This window comes from Sminthopsis crassicaudata, chromosome 2 (assembly GCF_048593235.1).
Source record: "Sminthopsis crassicaudata isolate SCR6 chromosome 2, ASM4859323v1, whole genome shotgun sequence".
In the NCBI taxonomy this organism is placed as follows: Eukaryota; Metazoa; Chordata; class Mammalia; order Dasyuromorphia; family Dasyuridae; genus Sminthopsis; species Sminthopsis crassicaudata.
The window spans coordinates 188,503,480-188,517,836 of record NC_133618.1 but is presented as its reverse complement, the minus strand read 5'-3'; the positions used below and the strand labels follow the sequence as shown (position 1 = coordinate 188,517,836).

Genomic DNA, 14,357 nt, shown 5'->3' with positions numbered 1-14,357 from the left:
GTTGAAACCGAGATCCAAAGTATCTTGTCTAAAATCTTACAGGCAGTAGATTCTAGAGTAGCAAGAAATGAATGCTATAAAAAAGCCTTATTTTTATCCATAAAATAGATTAATATTATACCCATTTTATTTGTTTGGCCTACCTCATAGGATTGTTTTGAGACTCAAATGAGGTGAATAGCTGAAAGTACATTGTAAAGTCATAATAATGGAAGGTGGGGATGTCATTGCCTTCATCCTCATATAATATAGTTAAATATATTTAACTAGTTTGGAATTGTATCTGTCTACTACACAATGAAGTCCATAAGGGCAGTGAGCAAGTCTTATTGTAGAGATCCATTCTCATCTCTTTGAATCTCATGCAGCAGCACTGAACTCTGTGTTCTGCACACAGTAGGCACTACTGAATTCTAAATTAAATTTTGGATTCTCTGCAGCTCTCAGGAGCAATTCATTATCATGACCTACCCCTAAATGTTTTTCCCTTGAATACTCTCCACATCCACAAAATAATTTATTGAAGGAGTAGAAGAGCATTGAAGCAAATCCCATGCTTAAGAGAGTCATAAAATGCTAATTAAACTGTTTTCAAAAACTCCATTTATATCAAGCCTTTAAAAAAAAGAGCTAGATGCAGATACTGCCTCTGATGCTGGCTGGGTGACTATAGATTAGTCAGTGAGTCTCTCTGAACCTTAGTAAAAAAAAAATATGAGATTGTAAATAGGACTAGTAATAAATATAGTAACTAATTAACAAGGCTCTTGTCAGTTTCAAACTATGGTAAAAGATATAATGGACCAGCCCAGGAATCAAAATGGGTCTTAAAAAGTAGGTGGCTATCTGGATAGAGAATTGGACTTGGGGTCAAGGAGTTCTGAATGCAAATCTGTCCTTAATATCTATTAGTTTTATGATCTTAGGCAAATCACCCTTTTCTGTAAAGGGGATAATCATACCATCTCCCTCCTAAGATTGTTGTAAGTATAAGATAAGGCTATATTTGTTAATCTTTTCACAAAACATTATATAAATGCAAGTTATAATTAAGTAAAATATTCCATACAAAATCATGTGAACTTTAAATTACTGTTTGTAGTATATAAATATATTCACACATATATGTATAGATATGTCATTGTAAGTAGCTATGTGGCCCAATGGATAAAGCAGCTATGTGGACATGGAATGAGTTAGACTCGTCAGTCCATATTCTGTTTCAGTATCAACTATTGTGTGACTATGAACAAAGCATTTAACCTCTATAAGTTTGTTTCTTCATCTGTTAAATGGAACCAATAATAGCCATTAACTTGCTTTTATTGTTGTTATGAAAATCAAATAATGTAACATATCCAATGGACTTTGCAAAACAAATGCTATAAGGATGACATTGATTATTATTATTTAGATTATAATCAATGTCATCCTTATAGCATTTGTTTGAAGTTCTGAATCTTAAATAAAGATTGCTGATATTGAAAAGAAAACATGAGTAGAATGCTTTTCTCAAATAGTTAAAGAAATGGAGAACTGGAAGGGTCATGGAAGTCAGCTAATCTAGTGAATCCTATTTCTGATATCCCTTATAAATACTTATCTAATATTTGCTTGGGGAACTTAATCCCTTTCCAAGGTAACCTCTTCTACTTTTGAAAAAAAAAGAGTATTTCCTTCATAAGCTAAAGCTTTTTATTTATTTTATATTTCACACCTAAAAAGCATATGACATAATGGTGAAATAGGCCAAAAATATTTCAAAATCATTACTTAGTGGCCAGCCTAGTTTTGATGAACCTTCTAGTTACTTTGCTATACTGGTTCTCAGAGAGGAGACCTAATCTGGAGCCAGAATTATGCTTAGAACACTTTCAATTTGGAAAGACACACCAGAGATTGTGTTCAGCTGGCATAGTCTTCAAGAATGTCAATATGTTCATTATTTAGATGTATGGGCAGCTGGCTATGATTTTAACTTACTAAAGGAATGAGTTTAAAAGGAATGATTCAGCAGAGAGAAATCATGTAAACCTCATAGCTAGGCCCTGAGCTGTTGAGAACTTTTCATAAAAAGGAAATCTCAAGTGCATTTTATGTGTTGTTTTCATGGATAGCTAACTCCTTAACCCATACATCTGGTACTTAGAATGAAAAATTGATTAGCCAGATCTAAAATAAAATCATTATTTGCAGATATGACATTTGGGTGATAATAGTGAGTTGGGAAAAGACAGCAAAAACTGATACCCACAGTTGAAAAGGTTTTGCAGGATTGCAGATTATTTTTCACTTGCATGAATTCCTGTTATGGTTTATATAAGAGCAAATCAGTCATTGATAGATACTTAGAAGTAGCCCAGGGTTCAGTTGTTCCACAGAGATGATTTAGAAGCATTATATCTTCTCTTACTTGAGAAGACTTACCAACTGGAAGTGCCTCTGAAGATAGCCTGTCAATCTTTCTCCCCATCCCTATCCAATGACTTTCTCTAACAATCCTTTTCTGTTTCACCTTTTTTTCTCAGGTTCCCTAAGCTTTGACTTATATCCTTTTTTCTGTCCTTTTGATCATTTAAATAGTACAATATCTATCACTGTCTTTTCCTTCCTTCTTCTCTGGGAAGGTGTCATAACCTAGCCCAGGAATCAAAGTGGGTCTAGTAGCCTGGTTTTAAGCATTGTAAGCACTTTCTAGGACATGAAGACCTTGTTCCTTGATATTCTTTTTTCCTGGAAGGTTAAGGTTTTCTCTTTGCACACTATGTAGAAGTGTTTTTTTTTTCTTTTCCTCAGGCGAATTTAACCTTTTATGCTGTTCCATTTGAAAATTCATTTTTAAGCTTTCATGATTAATCTTTATTTTCTCTTGATGAACTTTCCCAAGCTGACAAGTGGCACTTATTATCCTGAGGTCTACCTAATAACTCTCCCTCACACTAGCTAATTCTTCATACAAGAAGGCAGATCACATTTTAATCTTGGCTGAGTCGTGATTATGCAGTCAACAAAGAAGAGATTTTTTTGGTGATGTTTAGTAATGCACCCCACACAATCCTCATCTTGAAGCTTAGAATTATTATGATGCTATTGTCAGTTCTAAATACGGAGGAGAAAACATTTATATTCATTTTTTTTCCTTTTTGATGCATGATTTGAGATGAGAAGAGATCAAGGGTTCATTCCTCAAGAAAAAGTATAGTGATGTCCGTCAGACCTTCTGACCACATTCTGCTGTAAATTTAACACATATTGCTGGGGCATCTTTTTGTCTCTCTTCTCCTGAGTTGGCTTTCATGAAAGATTAATTTAAGGCAGCTGCAAGGAATAATTTTTTTGTTTGTTTGCTGAATGAGGATCCTTGTGGAATTTTCTGAAGCTATGAAATCTTTGCCTTGTGAACCACTGGTTTGGTTCAGAGGCAGTGATACCAGGGAGGAAGGGACTAGCAAAACTGACATGATATTAATTGCTCAAGAGTTCTATCCTACAGAAAGCAAAGGAATAAATGTCAAGCATGAATATTTTGGGAGAGGAAGGAAGGGAGACAGGGCAGAATATTTTGAGTTATGTATCCCTTTTATATAAAAGAGATTGTGGGAGAGTGGTAAGAGTACTGAATTTGAAGAGGTTTTGTTTTGAATCCCAGCCCCTCTATTCACTATTTGGATTTGAACAACTCACACCTTCAAATTCATCATGTGGAAGTTGTTAGACTAGATGTCTTCTAAAGTTACTTTCGCTTTTAAATCTGTGACCTTATCATCTTTTCTTGAAAAGTTTCAGGCAAACAGAACATTGATAAATTGAATCATAATTTAAAAGCATCAAAGTGACCCATTATATGAAAGAATCATATGGCAAATTATTTTATAAAGTGAAGGAACAATTTTAAAGTGATCAATATATCTCCAAATTTCCTGTCTTGTCCATTTAGATTTTTCTCTTATAGATAACCTTACCTTGTGGCTGGGTATACTTGATGTGAAATTTGTAGAGGTAAGTTTAAATGCCATTTTATTTGAAAATTGAGGGCTCTTAGTATCGGATGAGCCTTTAGAATTCTTTGCTAGCTGGGATCCTGATTTTAAAACAAAGGTCATTGCTTTTGGGCATATTGTTCATTTGTAATGAAGATGTAGAAGTGGGAAAGGATACAAATATTTATTCAGTGTATATTATGTGTCAGACACTGCAAATCTTATTTGATACTCACAACATCTCTGTGAGGTGTGTGCTATTTTAATCTCTATTTTTGTAGTTCAGGAAACTTAGGCAGGCATAGCTTTTAGTAGAGTCATTCAGCTAGCAAGTATTCAAAATCAGGTTGTCATATTTTTCCTGACTGCAGGCTAATCCTTCTATACATTGCAACATCTAGCTGAATGGACTTGAGATCATGTCATATGAAATTCTATTGAAGTAACTAGAGATAGTTATGCTGATGAAAGAAAGCCTTATTTACAATGTAAAAGCTATCAATAAATATTTGTAAAGCTATCATGGAGAAAGGCTTAAATTTGTCCTACTTGATTCTAAAAAGTTAGGACTAGGAGTGATGGAAAATGCAGAAGCAGATTTAATGTACATGTAAAGAACTTCCCAACAATTCAAAAAGTTCAGATTGTAAGGGTTAACTTGGCAATAGTGATTCTTTCTCATTAGATGTTAGCAAAAGATGGCAGAAACTAGGTATCGACCCACATTTAACACCACATACTAAGATAAGATCAAAATGGGTCCAAGATTTAGGCATAAAGAACGAAATCATAAATAAATTAGAGGGACATAGGATAGTTTATCTCTCAGACTTGTGGAGGAGGAAGGAATTTGTGTCCAAAGGAGAACTAGAGACCATTATTGATCACAAAATAGAAAATTTTGATTACACCAAATTAAAAAGTTTCTGCACAAAGAAAACTAATGCAAACAAGATTAGAAGGGAAGTAACAAATTGGGAAAACATTTTTACAGTTAAAGATTCTGATAAAGGCCTCATTTCCAAAATATACAGAGAATTGACTCTAATTTATAAGAAATCAAACCATTCTCCAATTGATAAATGGTCAAAGGATATGAACAGACAATTTTCAGATGATGAAATTGAAACTATTTCCACTTATATGAAAGAATGTTCCAAATCACTATTGATCAGAGAAATGCAAATTAAGACAATTCTGAGATACCACTACATACCTGTCAGATTAGCTAAGATGACAGGAAAAGATAATGATGAATGTTGGAGGAGATGTGGGAAAACTGGAACACTGGTACATTGTTGGTGGAGTTGTGAAAGAATCCAACCATTCTGGAGAGCAATCTGGAATTATGCCCAAAAAGTTATCAAATTGTGCATACCCTTTGATCCAGCAGTGCTACTACTGGGCTTATATCCAAAAGAAATACTAAAGAAGGGAAAAGGACCTGTATGTGCCAAAATGTTTGTGGCAGCCCTTTTTTGTAGTGGCTAGAAACTGGAAAATGAATGGATGCCCATCAATTGGAGAATGGTTGGGTAAATTATGATATATGAATGTTATGGAATATTATTGTTCTGCAAGAAATGACTAGCAGGATGAATACAGAAAGGCTTGGAGAGACTTACATGAACTGATGCTGAGTGAAATGAGCAGAACCAGGAGACCATTATACACTTCAACAATGATACTATATGAGGATGTACTCTGATGGAAGTGGATATCTTCAACATAGAGAAGAGCTAATCCAATTCCAATTGATCAATGATGGACAGAATCAGCTACATCCAGAAAAGGAACACTGGGAAATGAGTGTAAACTGTGAGCTTTTTTTTTGTTTGTTTTTCTTCCCAGATTATTTTTATCTTCTGAATACAATTCTTCCTTTGCAACAACAACAATAACAAAATTTGGTTCTGCACATATATATTGCACATACTATAAGATATTTAATATGTATGGGAATGCCTGCCATCTAGGGGAGAGGGTGGAGGGAAGGAGGGGAAAAATTCGGAAAAGAAGGGAGTACAAGGGATAATGTTGTAAAAAAATTACCTATGCATATGTACTGTCAAAAACATGTTATAATTATAAAAATTAATAATAAAAAATAGAAAAAAAAGATGTGAGCAAAGGTTAGATGTCCATTTATTAGTGTCATTAAAGATGGACTAGTGTAGGTATATTTTAAAAAGTATTCTCCCTGTGGGTGTTTTGAAAATATAATATATTTTTAAGCATTAATACAACATTAAAAATATGTGACTAAAATTTTTTTCAATGAAGCCATTCTGTTGATGAATGTCTCTGAAATCAGGTAGTCTGAATTTTGGACAATAGACTATAATCACCCATACATTGCATAGTCTTATTGGTAAGATTCTGATAGACTTGCCAGAGTTTATACCCCATCAATATAGCTTTTGAGAATTCAGGGTCACCTTCACATCATGATGAGATATTCGAATAAGTCTTCAGTGGAGATAACATAAAAGGTGAGATAAAGAAAAATGAAAATGTCTTAGATTTTCTCACAGACAAGTAACGATACATTCCAACACACCATTAAGTTCTCATCAGTCAACTGGAGTGACATGTTTGTATGTCTGTGTTTTGTCCCTTTGTGACCTTGGAAGAAGTTGCTTTCTGTAGCTTCATCATTTTTCTGAAGGCTCACAGAGGCATTTTTGTTGTTGCATGTTTCCACATCATTGTTGATGTATTTCCTGAAGAATAAGATGATCTGTTTCCTCTTGAGTTTGCTTAGTTTGATTTATTCTATAACCTTTCTCTCTTATAGAAGTGATTTTATCCCTTTATTCTTGCCAGCTTTCTTTTTCATTTGATTGCTTGCCAAATTCTAATTTAAAAGTCTTGTGGCCTCTTTTGTGATATAATTCTAGATTTTCATTAATTTTTTGGAAAAAAAATAATTCAATTGAGAATTTATGTTTTATGATCCCTTTATATTCTCCTTGGCTCAGTTGTTTAAGGCATATTTTAAGTGATACCAAAACCAATATCAGTTATTTTTTGGAAGCTTAACATTTTGGACTACATTGCTATTTCTTGAATAAGGTATTACATTTTCTGACTGTGCATTTTTACTGGTTTTCCCCTACACCTAAAATTCTCTCCCTAGCTTCCATGGCTTCTTTAAGTCTTAGGTAAAATCCCATTTTTTATAGGACATCTTTTCAAATTTCCCTTAATATCAATGTCTTCCCTCTCTTGATTTTTTCCAAGTTATTGGGATACTACTCTTTCTTATTTCAAGGAATTGCACATGCTAACTCTCTCCCTAAAACTTGGGAAGGTTCCTATTCTCTCATCCAAGTAGAAATCCAATTAACAAATTTTGTATCATGGTTAATTGTTTCCTTTTAATTAATTGGCCTTACTTGATTAATTGTTTTTAAGGTATAACAATCCATCTTTCCTTACCTTTGGAGTTTAATTCCAAAGCTGAGGAAAGGTATTTGTTGAGCAGTTGCCATACTTTTCTTAATAAATAAATATACTCAGAAGCTTGAACTTTTTTTTCCCCTCAATCATTTCATCTTTTACCCACCACATTATCCTGTATGTATTTTGTTTGTGACTCCATGCATCGAACCTGGAGTTAGAGTTTCCTGAGTTGAAATTCTGCATTGAATATTTACTAATTGTGTGAACTTTGTCAATACACTTAAGCTCTATCAGTTTCAATTTCTACTTCTATAAAATGGAGATATTAAGAAAACTCTACTTCTATGAGTTGTGATTATCAAATGAAAGTATTTTTCACACTTTAAAACACTATATAAATGTTATCAGTGATGATGATGATGATTATAATGATGTTATTGTTGTTTTAGCATGGTCCCCCACTCCCTTATTAGACCATAAAATCCATGAGTACAGGGATTATCTTTTTGCCTTTTTTTTTTTTTTTTTGTATTTTCAGTGCTTAGCACAAAGTCTGGCACATAGTAAGGGACTGACATTGTTTTTTGCCAATAAGCAAAGCACTAACATATAAACTGAGGTACTGAAAAAATATTTTTAAAAACCCAAACTTAATCAATGATACTAAAAAAATGACTATCTAATTTCTCTTTTAAAATTCCTTTTGACATTCCATAAAGATCTTTGTGAGGAGTTATTTGGAATATAATTTTCCTTTGGAAAAATATTCATATAGTGATGGTTTAGGAGAAGATGTTAAGGAATACCCTGAAACAAATTCACATACTGTGCAAGACTTTGTAGGCCTAATGATATTCAAAAGCTCTTTGCTTCAAAAAAAAAGAATTCTCCTAGTGGAAACATGACCCTATATGTCCTCTCAATTCAAGAGAAACCTTTCCACACAACTGTCTAAGAAATGGGAATGCTTGAAATACATGTTCTTAGAAATGTGTTATTACTTTAATAAAATGGTTTTAAAGTTTAACACAGGATAAATGTTTTAATTATTCATTCTAAATTGGAGTCCCATAGATTTGAATTGTGTAAACCTTCTAGTCTGTTCTTTGGCCCTGATTCTGGCTTAATAGCACACCTGAGGCATGTTTTTGGCTTTCCATAACATATATAGTACCCCAGAGTGTCTTGATTTCTTGCATAATTATATTCTTCTAAGCAAATACAAAATTGGAATGCTTAAATAACACGCTATGCTCTCCGATGTCACACATAACTAAAATCAGCAGATGCTAATTATTGTAGGCAAGCATGTATAGGCTTTAGTTTTTGAAGGTGTACTTACATATTTGATCTCTCCTCTCCTATGTGGACTTTGAACAATTCCTCTATTCTAGTGAATCTGTGAACTGGTTTGTTTGTAAAATTCTTAGTGGTTTTAAATTGATTATGTTAGCCAAGATATCATGACTTGTTCTTATTGTCTGACCTAATTACCTATTGGAAGCATTTGCACATTTTTAGGTAATATCATTTTTTTCCTTTTGGACATTTTTATCAGAAATACATCCAACTCAAACCCCTGAATTTTTTTCTTTTATGGTATTATAGGTAGTCACCTATCTGTTGCTAACTTGTCTTGCTGATGCCTGTTGATTGAGAGACAGTATGTTGGAAAGAATTTGATATGGGACTGTAAGATTGGGAAAAAACTGATTTTGAGTTTCAGTTCTGCCACTTACTGTATGAAATTAGGGAAATCACCTTTCTACAAAATGGGAATGATAATAGTTGCACAATAATAGGTATTGTGACATTATAATGATTTGGTTTCAGAGTCAAGGAGACCTAGGTTCTAGTTATGCCTTTGATATAGGACACCTATTCCAAGATGAAAAAAAATTGAGGCAAGTCAGAAGGAGGATCTGATTTTCTTAGAATCTTGCACTTACTAAGTGTTAAAGCCTGTGTAAAAATCCAATTCTTTCTCATTACTTCATAGCCAACAATCTGCCTCCCATCCCCCACTACATCCTGCTATCCATTCAAAGTTGAGTTATACACACACACACACACACACACACACACACACACACACACACACACACACAGCTGTTTCTGTATGTATGTATCTATGTATCAATCTATTTATAAAACACTTTGCAAACCAAAGTTAAAATATCTGGGAGCCCATATATGTGTATATTTTATTTTTGATTTTAATAACAATAACTAGCATTTATATAGTTCTTTAAGGTTTTCAAAGCACTTTTTGAATATCTCATTTTATCCTCAAAACAACTCCAAAGGCTTTTCTTGACTCCAAGATCAGTATTATGTCCACTGTATCACCTAGTTATCATCTGGCTATTTTATTCTTGTTTGGGGGACAATCTGATACCTTTATTATGAAAAGCACAATTCTATATAAATTTTACAAGTATTTTCCAATGCTCAAATAGCTTTGGGAGCTCAGAAATGTGGTTATATTCTCAAAAAATACATCAACCAATTATCAAACATTTATTAAGTACTTAGAGAGCCCATGCTATAGTGAATAGGACACTGCATTTAGAATCAGGAAGAGCTGGGTTTAAATTCTTTCTCAGATATTAGCAGTGTTAAAATGGGTGAAACAATTTCCCCATGCTTTTTTTCTCATCTGTAAATTGAAGGATGGCATCTAATGTGTCTCTCAACTCTAAAACAATTAGCCTCTGATCCTATGTGCTAGGCTAGGAATTGATGTACAAAAACAAAACCATTTTTCCACTCAAAGGAATACGTCCTTGCCAGCTTATTTTGTATATTTCTAAAAGGGGATAGGCTTGCCATATGGTAAGAGTAAGGGATGACCAATGATCTGTCCAAGTCCTTAATTGTTATTCTCATTATGTCAAAAGAAATTGAGGATGGTTCCCAGCATGTAGGGTATGTCATCTGTGACAGAATTATGGGAAGACATGGACTATAGTCATCCATGAATTCTTTATAAGTAAAAGAAAAAAAAAAGAATGAATGGAGATTTGGTAAAACAACAACAACAACAATAACAACAACAACAAAAAATATAAAGCTCTTAGTCTAAGACCAGATCCTTGCAAAGCAGTTAAATTTTTGTTCATTTCACAGCTTCAGATTTTTTTTATTGGTGTTCTATTCAGGCTAAGACAAAAATAACATTGATTCACAGTGATGATAACCAGAGTATTGCATGAGGTTTCTAGCTATAGAAATAATCTGGCATTTCTTCCCTTGCCATCCTTGTTTTCCCACAAGCTTACCTTGAGTTTATGAATCAGGCAGCCTATTTATTTCAGTACTATGCTTAATGAAGCATCCTGTTCAGGCAGCTTGAATCACTTGCCAATTCATTCCCCATATATCAGGCATGGAGAGAATTTCAGCCTTTGTGAAATATACCAGGTTGAACTATTTAGTAGGAGTTTCATTTTGTCAAGGTTGATGACTGCTGTTCTAGTTCCTGTGACTATGAGACATTTAAAAAGATAAACCTTAAAAACTAGTTTAAGTAGCTCCCTTAAGAAAATGGAGAAGTTTTATAGAATTATAATGCAAAATATTTAAAAAATTAAAATGATGCTATTACATATTTGTTGCTTCAAGTAGTAGTTAATAAAAATTTTTATCAAAAAGTTTAAAAGCACATTAAAGTCCACTAAAGCTGAGGTTGACTAAAGACCAGATTTTATAATTTATTAAAATTATGTTAATACAATTGTAATGAAAGTAAGTTATGATTATTATTAAAAACCTGTCTGAATTGTGAATAAAGAAAGTAGGAGAAGTGAAACAGAATGGTTGTTTATTAAGGATTAAATACTTGATGATACTTATAATCTAATTCTTATAAAGAATTAAGCAGAAAGAATATAGTTGAAAGTTTTTAGATAAAAATCAATGAAAGGAAAAATATAAGTTATATTGTCATTGGGGAATACTACAGACAACTCAGGTGAAAGAATTGGATGAATAAGAAAAACTTTGCAAATTTTTTACAAAGGCCCAATATTAAAGTAATAGATTTTTAACCATCTAGGTGGTTGCTCATTGTATATCTCTAACTGGAACAAAATAGTAGATAAATATTTGACTTAGCTAATGATAATTTCACCCTTCAAAATATAAAGGAAGCAATGAGGGATAATGATTCTGGACCTGTTTCTGACTAAGGAAAATTTGATTATTGCAATGAAAATAATGATAATCTTAAAATGGAAGTGATCACTTCATCATGGAGGTTATGGTAGATAAAGAAAGAAACTCAGAAATAGTCTAACATAATACTTTGATTTTTGTAGAGCAGATTCAAAAGGTTTAGAAAAAATGGATAGAATTCAAATGATTAATGTTCTGGAAATAATATTTTTCCAAGATTAATGAGAAGCTCTCAAGAATGAAATTCTGAAGACACAGGCAGAAATTATTCTGATGAGAAGGAAAATGGTAAGTTGCCTAAGATCTGTGTCTTTGCATAGTGAAGACAACAATTAATCTTCACTTTGTCATTTATACCAGTATGTTCTTAGGTAAATCACTTTCTTAGGCCTCAATTTCATCATCTCTAAAAGGATACATTTGGATTGGACTACAAAGTCCACTTCAAAACATTTGAATTATGTTCAGTTCTGCTTGTAAGAAGGATTATAGACATTATTATTATCCTGAATTATTTTGAAAAATATTATCCTGAAAAAAGATGATGAGGATCATAAAAGGTCTGAATAATAAGACAGGTGAGGACAAGTTGACAGAACTAGGCATGTTTAAATTGAATGGAAATATTTGAAGGGAATAGAGTAAGATAGCTCTTTTTAATTATTTGAAGGAATAGCATGTCAAAGAAAGAAGTGTATGCAAGACAAATTGATTAATGATTATGATAATTTGGTTTTGATAAACCTAAAGACTCCAGCTTCTGGGATAAGAATTCACTATTTGACAAAAGTTGCTAAGAAAAATAGAAAATGGTGTGGAAGAAACTAGGTGTTGACCAACACCTAACATCAGTATTAGGTAGAAATGGATTTGATTCAAATATAAAGGGCGATACTATAAACAAATGAGGAGAACTAAAGAATTGTCTACCTCTCAGATCTGTGGCAAAGAAAGGAATTTATGGCTAAAGGAGAACTAGAGAACATTATGAGATGCAAAGTGGGTAATTTTGATTATATTAAATTAAAAAAGGTTTTATACAAACAAATTCAATACAGCCAAGATTGGAAAGGAAACAGAAAACTGGCAAAATTTTTATATCCAAGGATTCTGATAAAGGCTTAATTTTAAAATATATATAAAGAATTGACTCAAATTTGTAAGACTACAAGCCATCCTTCAATTGATAAATGGTCAAAGGATATGAATGAAAAATTTTCAGATAAAGAAATTTAAACCATTTCTAGTCATGTGAAAAAATACTCTAAATCACTGCTGATTAGATAAATGCAAATTAAGACAACTGTGAGATACCACTTCACAACTCTCAGATGGGCTAAGATGACAGGAAAAGATAATGGTAAATGTTGGAAGGGATGTGGAGAAACTGGGGCACCGATATATTGTTGGTGGAGTTATGAACTGATTCAACCATTCTGGAGAGCAATTTGGAACTATACCCAAAGGTCTATAAAACTGTGCATATCCTTTGATACAGCAGTGTTTCTACTAGATTTATATCCTAATGAAATCATAAAAAGGGAATAAAACCCAACATGTACAAAAATATTTGTTACAGTCCTTTTATGTAGTGTCAGGGAACTGAAAATTGACTGGATGCCCATCAGTTGGGGAATGGCTGAATAAGTTATGGTATATAAATGTAATAGAATATTTTTGTTCTGTATAAAATGATGAGCAGGCTGATTTCAGAAAAAACCTGTAAGGATTTATATGAACTAAGGATTTATATGAGCTAAGTGAGGGTGACTGGAACCAAGAGAACATTGTACACAGCAACAAGATTTATGTAATGATCAACTGAGATGGACTTGGATCTTTTCAACAATGAGGTAATTCACACCAATTCCAATAGACTTGTGATGGAAAGAGTCATCCACATCCAGAGAGACTACTATTAAAACTGAATGTATTTCAGAGACTGTTTTTTGTTGTTTATTCGCTTGTTTTTTTTCTCATTTTTTCCTTTTGATCTTATTTTTCTTGCACAGCATGATAATTGTGGAAATATATTTAGAAGAATTGCACATGTTTAACCTATATTGAGTTACTTGTCCAAGGGAGGGAAGAGAGAGAGAGAGAGAGAGAGAGAGAGAGAGAGAGAGAGAGAGAGAGAGAGAGAGAGAGAGAGAGATTTGGAATACATAGTTTTACAAGGGAAAATGTTGGAAAACATCTTTGCATGTATTTTGAAAAAAAACATAAAAAGAAAGAAGTGATCTTCATCCATTTGCCTTCAAAAAGCAGAAGCCTTGGAAAATGGAACTACTGCTTAACATACCACCAACCCCTTTTCAGCAGACAACTTGTTATCTGTGTAAGTTTTAGAGAGAATTCTTGTTCAAGAATAGATTGAAATGGTGTTTACTAGTCTCAAACTTAAATAAAAATAGGGGACTCCAATCTATACATATAGACTCCTGCATGTTGCATATTGACTTAATTTTAAAAATGAAATAATAATGTTCTGTTGTATTTTTGTTTATTTTGTTAAATATTTCCCAATTAACATTTAATCTGGCTTATGTTGGAGCCTGGAATGTTGTAGACTATATTTTATCTGCCAGCTGTATATTTGATACCTCTCAATTAGGGGACCTTTCCAATTCTAAGATCCTGTGATTTTTTTAGATTGTAAACAGCAATGGTTAATATATGGTTGATAAAGATAAGAGCAAAGAAAAGGAAACAACATTATGATGGTATGGAAAATCAATGAAAAAGACTAAGGAGAAGATTTGCACTATGATTTTCATGTTTTCAGAAATTCATAAA

At 32.9% G+C, this 14,357-nt stretch overlaps 1 protein-coding gene across 3 annotated transcripts in view; it reads left to right on the top strand.

The window, feature by feature from the left end:
- The window catches only part of DLGAP2 (DLG associated protein 2), a 1,171,101-nt gene that overhangs the window by 266,088 nt on the left and 890,656 nt on the right, over positions 1 to 14,357 (top strand). The gene's annotated exons all lie outside the window — the stretch shown is intronic.